Here is a 13702-nt window from a genome sequence, read left to right on the forward strand (position 1 = left end):
GGGATCAAACGTAAAAAGTATGTTTTGTGTACATTTATTTTTGGAGAGTTAAAGTAAACTTTTATTAAGCATGTATAAGGATCTGATTTCATTAGTATTGGGACTTTATGAAGGCAACTTTTCTGCAGTTCAGATCTAGCCTCAGACACTTCCTAACTATATTATTTTAATTATTAATTATTCCTCTGTAAAAAAATAATTCTTAAAGTTACCATGGTCTGCAGATTAATCCCATGCCTTGAAAATTAATCCTAGCACCGACTGGCTATTCCCATTGCCTACAGTCTGATTGAGCAAAGTGCCCCTAAGTTGAGCAAATTTAAAATATGGGGGTCACTCAGATTATTTTGCTCAATAGTCAACTTTGCACACAATCTTCACAACACATCCTACTGTAGCCAATATATCAAAATGATTTCTAATTTATCAATCAATAATCAAATATTTAAGAATCTAATCGATGTTGTGGATGCAAAGACAAAAAAAAAAAAAGAAAGAATTTCACATTTCACAGAGGTCTGTTTTATTCCTACTAGAATTTTTTGTATGTATTTTAGCCTTCCCTTTATTCCACCCCCCTGTTTATCAGTAAATCCAGTAGTGCAACTAAAACCAGATTCTGAAATGAATGTATAAACTCTATAGATCTCCCTGCAAACCCAGCTACCCCCATGCCCTTTTAAAGATTTATACTCAAATTTCTCCTATTGCCTTTCCTATATTTAAATATTGCCTTTAAGATTATTTACTTATTTATCTTTTTCTTCTTGCTTGTGTGGAGCTCACAATAAAAACAATTCTTCATGATGCTCCTTTCTTTTACTTATTTTTTTTGTATTATCAAGTATACAAACCTTATTTCAATCAATAAATGTCTATAAAGTACCTACTATGTGCCAGGCACCATACTATGTACTGGGGATATAAAAAAAGGCAGAAGTCAGTTCTTATCCTCAAGAAACTCATTCTACTAGCGGTTATTGTTTGTCCTTTGTTTTCAAAGAGGACCATGATCCAGATGACTGAAGATGATTAAGATTAGTTAAGAAATGAGGTAGAAAATCAGTGATTGGATGTTGCCTTAATCAAATTGAGATTTGTTATAGACCTTAATTAACAAGGCCACGATCTTCTACTGCATCTAGGGCCATCTCCAGTCATACCTGATGGTTCTAGAGGACCAGATGATTCTAAAGGAGAAAATGAGTCTAATGACCTTGCACAGCACACCCTCATTTAAATCTAGTTCGCTTGCATATCAGGACATCACCTCCTTTATATATTGGTCCTCTTTGAGAACAAAGAATAAATTCCTCCTCATTGAGGAGGAACGGGAGCTGCCCCAAGAGAGACACAACTAAAATGGCCCACACAGCTTTTTTTTTCCCCCTTTATCTTTCTTTTCTTCCTAGGATATCATACCCTTACCTTCTGGTGTTTTGTCCAAAGGAATGTAAATTTTGATAGAATAAACTTAGCTAAATATCTTGGGGATTATGAATCTTAAGACATACCTTAAACCAAAATCACTCTAGCTTAAATTGTTTGACCTACAACAAGTCCCAGGCCAAGTCATATTTGGTCATTCTTTGAGTCCTGCTTGACTCAGAGTGAATGTAAATAACAATTGTTTCTGTCAGGATTAGGAACTTTCCTACCTAGGTATAGACTGAGAGACAGATGTATATGTATGTAGTAGATTTTTGACAAAGTAAAAAAGGCTATTCTCTAGTAGGGGAACACAACATGCAAACAAATATATACAAAGCAAGCTACATATAGGATACATAGGAGATAATTAATAGAAAAAAGACATTGGAATTAAAAGGGGTTAGGGAAAGCTTCTTGTACAAGGGAGGATTTTTGTTGTGGCTTAAAGGAAGCCAGGCAGGTCAGTAGGCAAAATTCAGGAGGAAATGCATCCCAGGCATGGATTAGAACCAGACAAACTGGAAGGAGTCCAGTGATAAAGGGTCTTGTTTGAACAAGGACCTGGGCGCCAGTATCAACAGATGGGGGAGGACACATGGAGAATAAGGTAGGATGGGACTAGGGATGACTTTGAACATGAAAAAAAGGACTTTGTATTTGATCTTAGAGGCAATAGGGAGCCATTGGAGTTTATTAGGAGAGAGTGACATGATCCAATCTTCAATTTAGGAAAATCACATTAGCAGATAAATAGAAGATGGATTGGATTGGATTGGGGAGAGGTTTGAAGCAGGCAGGTCCACCAGCAGACTCTTGTGTGAGGTGTTGAGGGTGTGTACCAGCTGGGAGAGTGTCAGGAGAGAAAAGGGAGAATATTTGAGAGATATTAGAAAGATGGAATTGACCAGCATTAGCAACTACTTGGGATATGGCAGCTGAGAACAAAATGGGATCTCTGGGGATAACATCTATTTTGTTAACCTGAGGGACTGAGAGGATGATGTTGCCCTCTGCTGTTCGTTCTTTGTTTTTGAAGAGGACCGATGACATCACAGGGTGATGTCTTGACTCTGGTATGAATTGGATTTAAATGAGGCAGTTACAAAAAATTGGCTGCCTCACTTTTGCTTCCAAGTCCAGTGGCAGGATAAAACTCAAGATGATTAATAATGGTCTCGGGATGCCGTGGATGGCTTTGACATCTTTTATGTCTGACCAAGTCCTAAATTCTCTACCTGGACTACTTCAGCTGCCTTTATGACTTTTGGAATAAACTGTTACCATAATACCAAGGGAAATTAAGGGGTGTCTACTCCAAGCAGGTGTTCTCTAATATAACAGGGAAGATAGGAGGGGGGCAAACGGGTGGCACCGGGTCTAGTGTCAGGAAGACATGAATTCAAATTTGGCCCCAGACATTTACCATATGTATGTTTCTAGGCAAGTTACTTAACCTTGTTTGCCTGGTTAATGAGCTGGAAAATATCTTTGCCAAGAAAAGCCCAAATGGAGTGATTGGAGAGTCAGATGAAATGACTGAACAACAAAAGGAGGGGGAGGGTCTGGGGGAAAGAGAATGAGTTCTGTTTTGCTCATAATGAGTTTAAGAAAAATATCAAACGTCCAGTTTGAGATGAAATTAGAGCTCAGAAGAAAAGTTGTAACAGGGTAGATTTGAAAATCTATAGCACAGAAATAATCATTAAATATATGGTTGCTGATGACATCATTAAGTGAAGTAGGTAGAAGAAAAGAGGGCTTAGGAGAGAAGCTGAGGGAGACCTACATGATCTCATTCCCTCTCATCTATTATTTATGCTTTTTACAGATTACTCCAACTGATCTCATTTCTGGCTTATTGAGTCAAATTCTTTGTTGCTTTAAATCCCAGCACTTTAATCATCCTGATATAGCTTCCCATCCCAAAATGAACCTTTTGGATCTCTAATCTGAAGTCCTTTTGCTAGCCCTATGGTCTCTTTCTCCACTTACTTTCCCCAACAGCTTTTCACTAAAGAAACTCTTGGCATTTTTGCTTGTGAAAAATAACATTCATGGTTAACTGCTTTCCTTCCCTTCTCCCCACTTCCTTATTCTGAGATAATTTCAGGGAAAAGAGTTCCAATATACCAGATGGCTAAATGTGTATAAGTTTTCTAGGATCAACAATTCAAACCAATAAGCATCTTCTCGGTGCCAGGCTCTGTGCTAAGACCCGGGGATAAAAAGAAAAGGAAAAACCCAGTATTCCTGTGATGATGTCATCAATAACTGGGTTTAGTTGGCAGAGAGAGATTGGGGCATTGATGGAATTGTTCCCTGGAGCAGCCAGGGGGGCACTGATAGAGAAACATAATCTCTTGGTCCCACTTTCTGTGGAGGTCCCCCCTTGTGAGTGGCCTCACTTTGCTGTCTCCACCTAAGAAATCCAATATGTCAAACTCCTGAAGTTAAAGTTCCCCTATACATCTATCAATGGCTCACATCATCTTTGCTGAATCCTTCTTGAGGTTATAGCCCACCACAGCACTCTGCTTCATGGTGTCTTTCCCTTCCCCCTTCCCTCTTGCCATGTATATTTCTCCTCTCAACCCTGGCCATGCCTTATGGGGGAAATTCCTTTTCTCTTGGTTAATTGTGAGTTCCTAGAGAATTTGTCTTTTCCATCACTAATTTTTAAAACCCTTTTTCTTACTATGTGCTCTCCCAACTCTATCTCATATTTACCATTCCTGATGTCTATTGTATCTCTTCATTTTGTTTGTAACCTCCTCTAAATACATCTCTTTTGCCAAATAGAATGGCCATTGTAAATTCTTCACATGACCGAACTCCAACATTTGGTGCTTTCCTAAATCACATCATTTGGTGCCTACAACCACATGATCTGCTCTGAAGAAGCCCACAGTCTAATAAGAGAAACATATAAAGCACAATGTACAAACTAGATAAAAACAGGAGATAATCATTAAGGGAGATCCCAAAAGGCTCTTTTCTTCCACTTCTGCTTTTTTAGTTGAACACAAGAACAATGAAAATAAACATGCAATAAAACCAAATGTAATTGTTATAAAGCTTTTCTCTAGAGTGCCTCAAAGATTTTGTGAAATATTTTGGTGGAAATTATAATTATTTTACAGCTAGAGTCATGGGTGCACAGAGGTAGGGTTATTCAGTTTGGATCTTAAATATTGAAGTCAGTGGTTCATTAAATTATCATTCCCTTTCTTTTAAAAATAATAAAATATTAGATTGTGATATCACAAAATTGTTACTGACTAAACTTTATTACTGGGTTAGTGTCTTGAAAAAGAAAAGTTTCAATGGCAGATTTGTTTCTAAATTTAAAAATTGCACAAAGAAATATGTTACAAAGTACAAAACTCAGAAAAAGTTGGATTAATATTAATCACTCAACAAATTTTTTTGAATACTTACCATATTACTTGGCTCACTGAGAAATATTCAAAGAAAGTTAAGATTTTAACCTCTGAAATATAGTCAGTTTAAATGCTTTCCAGTTCAGGACACTCTTAGTTGCCTAAGTCAACCTGAATTTAAGGGGAAATACTTAAGACAGCAAAATTGAGGTCTTTAGTCAGGGCATGTAAGTTGCAAGTCGGGATACCAGTGGAGGGAGTTGTGAACAGGGTTTAGATAGAGTACTAAGTCAGGGGATTGACCAACATGCAGGTGGGAAAAGTTAGGCAGAGGGAATGGGGCTGCAGGTGGAAAGAGGCTGGACAATCCATGCTTTCACAAGTTAAGAGTTTTGCATAACTACTGAAAAGCTTCAGAATCCAACAGGGGAGAATATAGAACATTTACAAAATAATTGTACAAAATACAAAAAAAAAAAAATACAAAAACAAAATGAGGCTGGGAGTGATAAATGTCTGATCAGCCTCAGGCAATTCAGGAGTCAAAAGGGAACCAGGTCAAATTCAGTCTACTGAGTTTGACACCTGGGTAATTTTCTGTAGGCATACTACATATGAATAAATTTATAAAAACAAAATTTTACTTTGACATTGTACACATGTTGATTTTTCAAGAAAACCTATCACTTGAAGAATCATGGTTACTATCATCATCATTATTGTTACCTGAAGAGCATTTCTTAAAATTCCTTCTCTTCCAAAATAACATTTAGAGGACAATAGTCTTGTAGGAAAAGATGTAGGGATGAAAGTTGGATTTGCTCCTCCCATTCTATTTAAAGTTGTGGGCGTCTTACGTTTAATTTGTCATTCTTAATTTCACTGAAGAAGATAGAAAGGACTCTCGCCATCAGGACATTGAGGTTGGGAACAGCGCTGCAGGCAAGGCTAGGTAAACCTAAGAAGAATCTTTGAGTAGACGTTTCCTAGCTTGAGAAGTCGATTATGACACAGCAGTTAGAACCTGGGGAGACCTAGGAGGGAGTTGTGGGGCGAAGCATCAGGAGCTCGCCGGGATGGACGTCCTAGACATTTTGACTTTAAAACAAAAATTTACCTATTTATTTTAATATTATATCAAATTTTATGTCATATCTGATGCCGTATTTATTTTTGCTCAGCAGTTGCAAGAAGGGATGTCATCTTAGATATGTTGACATTAAAACAAAGAATACGCAAATCAGGAATAACATCCAGTGCAATATATTTATATCTATTTTTGCACCCGCCAGGCTTTCCACCCTTTAGGCTTCAACCCAGAGCTAGAGGTGATGAGGGCTGGCGAGTGAGTGTTGTACAGTTCCTGGTATAGACAGCCACTCTGGGAGGCGGGAGTGGGGGGATTGTAATGATGGTGAAGTCTCTCCCATACCAATTTTCCCTTCCTCCCGGTCAGTGGCTCCCACCGGCGGGTCCATGCGTGGGGGTTGGGAGTGTGTCTGCGTCTGCCATCCCCTCGTGACTATGACCGTGACCCGAAGGGGGGGGGGAGTGGATTTAGGGGATTAAAGCAATGGGAGGAGGTCGTGGGGTTGGTGGCGGGGTGGGGGGAAGATACGGCTTTAAAGGCTGGGGGCGTTGCAGAGTGTGCGTCAGCCACAGGCGGAGGGGGCGAGCGGTGGGCACTGGCTGTCTGACGGACAGACGGACGTTCTGAGTGATAGACAGACTGACTGTGGAACTGAGCCAGCTGGAGAGTGGGGGGCGGGCGCAGTTGTGGGCGCAGCCCGGGAATAGGACGACGGGCCGGCGCAGTTGTGGAAGCCTAAGAGCCTCGGTGTCCCTGCCGCCGCCTCCCCCGCGGCGGCGGAGGAGGAAGGGGACCGCCGGGCTAGGAGCATCACCGCTGGCCTGGGGCGAGCCGGCCGGCAGCTCTCGCCTCAGCCCCAGTCCCGGCTCCTGCCGCAGCGCAGCCGCCTCCAGCTCCATTCATTCCCCAAGGCTCCGCCTCCTCCCCAGCTCTTCTCCCGTGAGTCCGGAGGGCGCGCCCAGACGAGGTGAGTGAGACTCGGGGTGGCTTCCTTCCTCGGGCCCGCACCTCCCTCCAGCCCCCACCTTCCCTTGGCCTTGTCCCCAGCCTTGGCCCTCCGATCTCCGGGAAACGCTCTCCACACTCCTGGAGCGGCGGACTGACGATCCAGGCCGAGCTCCGGGAGACCGCCCCGCCGTGGGAGGTGAGGGGCAGCCGTGCGTCCGGCCCCAGGTGCGCCCAGCTTCGTCCGGCTTCGTGGAAGCTCCACCATTTTGTGTGAGGAATCTTCTCCTCCATTCCACTCTCTATCCTCTTAGCTGGATCTCTGCAGCTAGTTACCCCTCTTGAGCATCCCTTCCCCTTTCTCCTTGCCACCCCTACTTGCCAACCCCCAGCCTATTCCCGGTGAAGGGGTGAACATACTCTCCTTCTAGTCTCTGTCCTTTGGGGATGTAGGACTGGCCATGTGGATTCTTAGTCACCTTTAAATACTCTTCAGTTAGTCATCCAGAGCTTCTTTGGGATTTGCGAACTCGTTTTTTAAAATGTTGATAAATGTCTGGATATATTTGGCACGCTTTGTAATCTTATGCATTTTGTTTTATGTATTTTAAAACATTTTGGGAAGGGATCCATTACCTTCACTGTACTTGGGAAAGAGACCGAGAATCTCTAGATTAATGGAGGGAAATTTAGGATTCAAAGCATTGATTTCTCTCCCCCTCACCCCCCTCAGTTGTGATTTCTTGACCATTCTTATCTTTATTTTTAGTTTTTTTCCTTTTTTGTTTTGTGTGTGTCTCCGGAATTGAGCAGTGTTAGGCACGTAGTAAACGCTTCATAAGTCCTTGTTGACTGACTGGCCGCTTCTTTAGAGTCCTATAAATAATTTATCAGGATCATCCTGAGCCTCAGGAAAGCAGTATCTGGAGCCTTGAGCTCACTAGATGACTTTATGGATGAACTTATAAGTTGGGGGTCATAGTTTATTATTATTTCTGCCGGAGTGAAGGGGGGGGGGCGATTGAGTAGTCCTTCCTCAGCTCAGCTAAAGCAGTCAGAATATAGAAAACGGATGTAAATTTTCTTTTCTTTTCTATTCTCCCTTCTTATCATTCCCTTCCCCCCTACTCTACCCACCCTTCCCTAGATTTTGATATTCTTAAAAATAGAATGAAATGAATGTATACCTGGATTGGGGGTTTGGAGATTTTTTTTTTAACCTCCTGAAAAACAGGGATTAGAGTTAAAATTAACTGGTCCAAATTTAGGGACCGTTTAGGAAAAGTTTATATATGTTTTAGTATATTAATACACCAAGTGCCATTTGTCTAGTTCCTGAAAATTTTCAATTCTTGTTTAGATGTAATATTGTTTATGTAGTCATCCTAAATTTATTGGACTACCACAGAGAAATATTCTTTATTTGGGACATAATTTGGATTATTATCTAGTAATGTAGAATTGGAATGATGTGCAGAATTTTAATCCTAGAAGTTGATTAGTAGCTGTTGCATAATGCCTACATTTTGTATAGGTTGATTTTATGGAAGATTCACCAAAATTAGTCTGTTCCAGCCACTGTTTCTGTTATTCTGCATTTCAAAGTTGACCTTTGTAAGTGATGATTATCTTGGTTTTTGTCAGGAGTATTTACATGGTTAGGATTCTTTACTGATAGGGTAAAACCTACCAGGGAAGATGTCAACCGGAGGGGAAGAACTTACTGAGATATATTTTGGTTTAGTTTTACTCTTTGGGGAAAGTGAGAGGAGTTGGGGAAAATTCCATTGTGATGACTTCCAGATACAATGATGAAAATTTGTAGCTTTGTTATTAAAAGCTGCCATCTTATAAGCAACCCAAGAAATAATTAATAAGCTATGAGTGATCATATTGAGTTTTTACAGGGATAGTTCTAATAGCTCATAGGTTGTAGATTCCTAAGAGGTTTTTATATTGATCAAGTTCTTACAAATGATATCCTTTCTCAAATAAAAATTCATTAATAATGTAAATTTGAAGTAAAAATGTAGAAAATTATATTCAACATGTTTAAAAAGGAGAACTAATTATCTTCCCCCTTAAAGCTGCCCTACTTCTAAAGTTTGCTAATATTTTTGCATGAGATTGCCCAGATCATAACCACAGAATCAGTCATCCTCGACTTCTTCCTATACTTCATTCTCCCTTCCCTCATTTTCAAATGGACAAGTCTTATTGATTCATATTAGCTCCTAAATATCTCCTATCCAAACCCATATTAAATCAGTCCTTTATCCCTTCTCTAGCATAAATTGTTAGAATAGAATCCTCATTTGTCACCTGCTTCCAGTCTTTGTTTTTCTTATATGAAGATTTCAACTGATTTCCCCAGGTTATAGCTCTGATCTCTCCTGATCAAAAAAAACTTTTCATGACTCCCTGTTTAGTTAAAATCTAGACTCTTCTTAAAGAACTTATATTTTACTGGGAGAAAACATAACTTGTACATATATGCTATAAAGTAATCGGATGGATGTGTCCCTAATATCTGGTGCATCAGAAATGGCTTCCTGTAACAAGACATTTGAGCTGAACCTTGAAGGAGCTAGAGCATTCCATGTCAAGGACACCCTGTGCAGAGGCTGGGATTTTGGCTAGATAAAAATTGGGCATGTGAATGTGGGAGTAATGTAGATTCTGTCTAGAAAGATAAGTTGGAGCCAAATTGGGGGAGGGGAGAGAGAAGAAATGCCAGAGGCAGAATTTAGTATTTTTTTCATTAGAGTAATAAGAATCTCCTTGAGCAAAAAAGTAACATGGTCAGACCTGTGCTTTAAGAATATCAGTTTGGCAGCTGTGTGAAGAAATGATGATAGAGAGAAGTGACTGAAAGCAAACTAGCTAGTGGGCTATTGAAATAGCTGTAATCCAGAGAAGAGAGGAAGAGAGGTTCTTAGGTAAGGTGGTGTCAAGGAGAGAGGGACAGGTTTTAGGGAAGAATAACTTTGTTTTGTTTTGAAAATGTTGAGATGTCAATGGGACATCCAGTTGGAGATTTTCAGAAGTTAATTGGTGTAGGACTGGAATTATAGGGAGATGAGAAATGTAGATTTAAGAATCATTTGCATGGAGATAGCTTTCATTGAGTCAGTTTGGTGGTGAAGTAGATAGAAAGAACACTGCCTGGAAAAGTTCAAAGTTAATCTCAGATACTATTCATACACATTAGCTGTGTGACCTTAGGCAAGGTTTGCCTAAAATGGGGATAGTAACACTTACCTCCCAGGGTTGTTGCGAAGATAAAAGGAGATACTTGCAAAATGCTTAGTAGCAAAGTGCCTGTCACATAGTAGACCCGTATATAATCAGAGTAGTATCACAAGAAACCTACTGGTAGGAAAAAACAGTCATACAATTTCGGAGAGATCAAGAGGGTGAATACTGGGAAAAGATTATTAGTTAAGAGTAGAACATTGGCATTCAAAGCCAGAATATTAGGGATTGAGAGGAAATGGAACCCATAAGTGTAAACAGGTCGTTTTTTTTTTTTTTTGTTTTGTTTTGTTTTTTTTTTTTTTACCCTAGTGGGGTATAGTTATAGAAGAAAGACCTATTTTATGGATAGAGTACAGTGAGGAAATATCAAGGTCAAGTGAAGGTTTTTTTTTTTTTTAAATGTGGGGGGAAGATCTGTTTGTGGATAGCAGAGAAAGTGGATTAAAAGAGATTGAAGGTTAGAAGAGGGGATTAGAAGAGGGAATGATTGAGGGGATAAGAGAAGACTGGAAGCAATGGAATCAATGCATGAGTAGGTAAGTTGGCTTTGATAAAGAGAAGGATCACCTCTTTGTCAGAAGCTTGAACAAAGGAGCAGAAAATTGGGGAGTGATATTGAGGAAATTTAAAAGGTAGAATTGGGAAGAAGAGAGAACTCAATAGCACCCTTAATTTTCTCAATACATATCAGGTATATTTTGTGCTGGGAAAAATGGAGATGATATGTATGTAGGTGGCTTGGGGAGAGTCAATTTTGAACATCTGTGGAGAATGCAATAGGAAATCATTCAGGGAATAGTAAAAAGAATTGCTGTATAGCAGTGAGGGCCCAGTTGAAATAAGATGATAAAAAAAAAAAATTAACCAGCACAGTTCTATGACTTCCTTCATTCTGAGATGGTGGGCTGGTCAAATTGAAGAGCAAGGTGAGTATAGTGTGTCCAGCTGCGGCTGATCAGATCAATACAAGCTGGGAAGGCTCTACCACAGGTTGGGCACAAGTAGTCCTTGTGAACATTTGGAGAGGAGGATGTCTAAATTTGTAATTTCATATTTCTTTTTCGCTACTTCAATTCTGCTTTGCTCCTAAAGAACAGCACCGTCTTTGACACAGGCACACTAAGCTGGAGTGTCCTGTGCCAGTGTCCCTGTGTCTCCCATTCGTTTCAAAGTTCTTCAGAAAGAATTTGATCTTGTCTTTGAATTGCTTCTTCTGACCTACATGAGCTTTCTTTAAAATAGTTTTTTAGGCTAACGTAGATTTGGCATCAAACAATGTGGCTATTGGAGTCTCTTGGAGGTACATTGTCTGCAGTAGAGTTTGAATGCTCAGAAAGGACCTTTCTGTCCAGTACCTTATCTTGCCAGATGATCTTTAAAATTTAAAATGATTCAAATGAAAGCCATTCAATTTCTTGGGGTGGCACTGGTAGTCTATCCAACTTTCAGAGGCATACAGCAATGAGGTCAATGTAGACCTTCAGTTGGGTAGTCTCTTCTCTCTTACACTTTTCTGTCTATGGATATTCTAATAATGATAAAGTTCTTAGAGTTGCAAGTATTATCTTCCCATGTAGGAGTATAAATGGTTTTAATGTTATTGAATTCTTTATGATTTCTATTTCATATTTATCTTTTTATGACTTGCTTGAGTTCTTTCTTTGGAAGTCATATTTTCTATTTAGCTTTGATATTTTTTTCATCGGGAATACTTGTCCTGTATTTCATTAAATATCCATCTTCCCTCCCCTCCCCCCCAAGGACTGTATTCAGTTTTGCTGGTAAATTATTAGTCCTAGCTCTTTGCCCTCTGAAATATCATATTTTAAGGCCTCTGATCCTTAATGTGGCAGCTGCTAAATCTTAGGTGATCCTGACTGTGGCTCCATAACATTTGAATTGTTTATTTCTGGCTGCTTGTGAAATTTTCTCCTTGATGTGGGAGCCCTGGAATTTGGTCATAATATTGATAGGAATTTTCATTTTGGGATCTCTTTCAGGACATGATCAGTGGAATCTTGTTCCACTTTATATTTCTATTTTATTCTTTGATTCTAGCATATCAGGGCAGTTTTCCTTGATAATTTCTTGAAAGATATATAGACATTTTTTTTTCTTGATCATGGCTTTCAAATGGTATAGTAATACTTAAATCATCATCTTTCCTTGAAATATGTGTGTGTATATTGTATTTCATAATTTTCCCCCCAAAGTGATTTTTAAAGATTAATAGCTTTATATTTCTCAAAACACATACAAAGATAATCCTCATCATCTACCCCTCCAAAACCTTGTGTTCCAAATTTCTCTCCCTCCCTTTCTATCTCCCATCTCCCCCCAATGCAATGCAATACAGATCAAACATGTGCAATTCCCCCAAACACATTTCTACACTTGATATATTTTCTAGGTCAGTTATTTTTCCAATAAGATAGTTCCCATTTTCTTCTATTGATTCTTTTCAAAGTTTCTTGATGTCTCATGGCATTATTAGGTTCCCATTTGCCCAATTCTAATTTTTAAGGAATTATTTTCTTCAGTCAGCTTCTGTACCTCTTTTTTCCATTTGGCCAATTCTACTTTTTTAAGGGGTTCTTTAGGGGATTTTTGAGACCAGGATCCCAGCTCCCTTCTGAGTGCCTGCTCACAAATACTCTTCTTTGAATTAGAATTATTTGTTTTGGCAAGCACTAATTCTCCTCTTCATCCTGAAACTGCTATTTAGAACTGCCTATGAGCAATGCAATAGAATCTTGAACCCAGTGTCAGCAAAGGGTCCCTTGTAATCTTTCTGATCAGTAGCACAACCCTTTTTAGAGTCTGTGCTGAGAATATCTGAAGCTACTACTGTTGCCATTGCCACTACCTTTTGATGCAATCATCTCCAAAGCTTGCTAGAGTTGAGGAGGTAGTGTTATTGCAGCCTGTACTATGCTTCAGACTTTTCCTGCCAACTTTCTAAGTTGTCTTGAGTTGGACAATTATTCCATCCTGATCTTTCATTGGTTCTGCAGCTCCAGAATTCAGTTTAAGAAAGTATTTTGACCATCAAAAGTTGTTTGGAGGGCAATTTGGGAGAGTTCAGATAAATTTCTGCCTCTATTCTCCCATCGTGGCTTTTCCAGCCTTAAGGTTTCTACGAGAGGAAAGAAAGACCAGAATAGAGGGTGAGGAGAGAGATAGAATAACCAGAGTTTTTGATGAAAACTAAGAATGGGTACAACAAAGAATAGTCCAGGAGAATGGTGGATTATAGTCGAAGGTTTTTCAGCATTCTGGATGTTGGAATGTTTGTGGTTGATCCTGTCAAGGGTATGATCATCTGTTCCTGTGTGTGGTTGAGATAGAATGAAGATGGAGGTCATTGAAGTTGAAAAAGTCGAAAATCACAATATGTGGGAAATCACAATATGTGGGGAAATTGTCATTTGTAATGAGGTCCCCAAGGATAAAGGCAGGAAGTGTAGTGAGAGGAAAACCAAGCCTGATACTGAACTCCTTGACAAAGAAAAGAGAATGTTTTGGAGGCTGCCATGCCATTGGAATTTGTATAGTAATATATGTGTATCTGAGTGATGTGGATCTTGGAAAAGGAAAG

The 13702-nt window shown here is 39.5% G+C and overlaps 1 protein-coding gene across 3 annotated transcripts in view; it reads left to right on the top strand.

The window, feature by feature from the left end:
• The first annotated feature begins 5692 nt into the window (after positions 1 to 5692).
• The window catches only part of FAM169A (family with sequence similarity 169 member A), a 73015-nt gene continuing 65005 nt past the window's right edge, over positions 5693 to 13702 (top strand). Inside the window, exon 1 of one of the 3 annotated variants that reach the window (XM_031966441.1) lies at positions 5693 to 5763. The gene's annotated coding sequence lies outside the window, so the exon portion shown is untranslated. The other 2 variants (XM_023495822.2, XM_031966444.1) reach the window with 2 other exon arrangements.

The sequence above is a fragment of the Sarcophilus harrisii genome, chromosome 1 (assembly GCF_902635505.1).
Source record: "Sarcophilus harrisii chromosome 1, mSarHar1.11, whole genome shotgun sequence".
NCBI classification, from domain to species: domain Eukaryota; kingdom Metazoa; phylum Chordata; class Mammalia; order Dasyuromorphia; family Dasyuridae; genus Sarcophilus; species Sarcophilus harrisii.